The 1,717-nt window shown below is 34.8% G+C and overlaps 1 protein-coding gene across 1 annotated transcript in view; it reads left to right on the forward strand.

Annotated features, from left to right (window-relative positions):
• Window positions 1-1,717, forward strand: part of LOC104999011 (ras-related GTP-binding protein A-like) — a 14,292-nt gene that overhangs the window by 362 nt on the left and 12,213 nt on the right. The gene's annotated exons all lie outside the window — the stretch shown is intronic.

Below are 1,717 nucleotides of genomic sequence, written 5' to 3' on the forward strand. Positions count from 1 at the left end.
GGAAATTTGTACCATTCATTTTTAGGGAAAAAAAATTCTCAGTATAGGCTTTCAAAATAAAGTTGACATCTGTTTTTAAAAACACAAACAAACCTTCTCTGGTAAGGGAAAGATAATGTTTATTTAGCAAATGATGTTCAAATTTAGGAAAGGATCCTAACCACATGATATCACTAAGCAGCTTTATATATTTTTAAAATATATTTGCTGCCCTTGTTTTACTGTCCTTCAGAACAGACAGTTATTGTCAAGGCTAGAAGACCCACCAGGGTTGAGATGAAGAAAGGTCACAACTGTCTCTAGATTGACCTTGGAAACTGGTATGCACCAATTCAAATGCCAATTACACAGTGTTAGGCACAATTCCAAGACCTCATAATTGCACTGATATGGTATATTTATCTTCTTTTCTACCATGGGGATTAGTACACAAAGATTAAACCAGAAAAGACACAGTAGAAAGGGCAAACTCCTAGCTAGCTATGAGACCCCAGGACTGGCAAGTCACAAATACAGTTCAGCTTTAGTTTGCTCAATATAAAATGAGAAGATTGGATTTTAAAGTCTAAGCTGAAAGTGAAGATTCTCTATTTCCAAGAATAAATAAAGTTGAGGAAAGCAGTTTCAAAATATACTGGTGATATAGAAGAATACAGTTCCTCTAGGAATACGGTTCCTAGGAACTCCTAGGTTCCTCCTAGGGTTGGAACCTAGGAGTCTAAGGATCCCCTTTAGCTTAAGAATTTTTTTGATAATAACTGTGGTCAAGAATACTTTTTTCCATAATTAGTTATATGATTGCCTTCAGTGTTCCAGTATTTGCGTACGTTTTGTTGTTTCTGGGTTAACTTCCAGGCTTTTAGAAACAACTTGACAGTTCAGTATTTGACTCTGTAAAGGACTTTGGAGTGTCTATCCTTTCTAATTCCTTTTCCCTCTCACTAAGTATTAATTTTTTCTTAATTCAGCTGAAAATTCTGTATGTAGCTTGGCCTTGAGATTGTGAGGGTTTGTTAGTTTAGGGTTTTCTGTTTTGTTTCCCTGGCCCAATTTACCACAGAAAATCCTAGAGCATTCCAATGGATTTTTTAAGTACTTATAATTTTTAGTGATCAACTTAATGTTTTCTAAATGCTTATGTAAATATCCCCAAAGATACATTAATGTTCTTTGTGGGATTTTAAGTTTAATTAACAGAAGTATACTCTTTCATTAAAGAGTCAAACTTGGAAGTTTTAGAGTAAAATGGCTAGGGTGTTCTGTGAATAGCAATTTCAAGCAAAATAAAGTGTTTCCTTATATGTGTGTGTATTACTCAGGTTCCTCAGAGAAAGAGAACAAATAAGAAGTATGTGAGAATAAGAGAGAGAATGAATTAATTTTAAGGAATTGACTCATATGATTGCAGAGGCTGGCAAGTCTGATATCTACAGGCAGGCTGATAACCCAGGAAAGAGTCAGTGTTGAAGCTTGGGTCAGAAGGCAGTCTGGAAGGCAGAATTCCCTCTTCCTGGGAAACAGGAGTCTTTTTCTCTTAAGGCCTTCAACCAATTATATAAAGCCTACTCATATTATGGAGGGGGATCTGCTTTACTAAAAGTCTATTGATTTAAATATTAATCTCATTAAAAATATCTTCATAGCAACATCTAAATTGGTGTTTAACCAAATGTTTGAATCCTATGGCCTAGTCAAATTGGTTATATAAAATTATCCA

Source organism: Bison bison, unplaced genomic scaffold, assembly GCF_000754665.1.
Source record: "Bison bison bison isolate TAMUID 2011002044 unplaced genomic scaffold, Bison_UMD1.0 scf7180017853385, whole genome shotgun sequence".
Classification (NCBI taxonomy): Eukaryota; Metazoa; Chordata; class Mammalia; order Artiodactyla; family Bovidae; genus Bison; species Bison bison.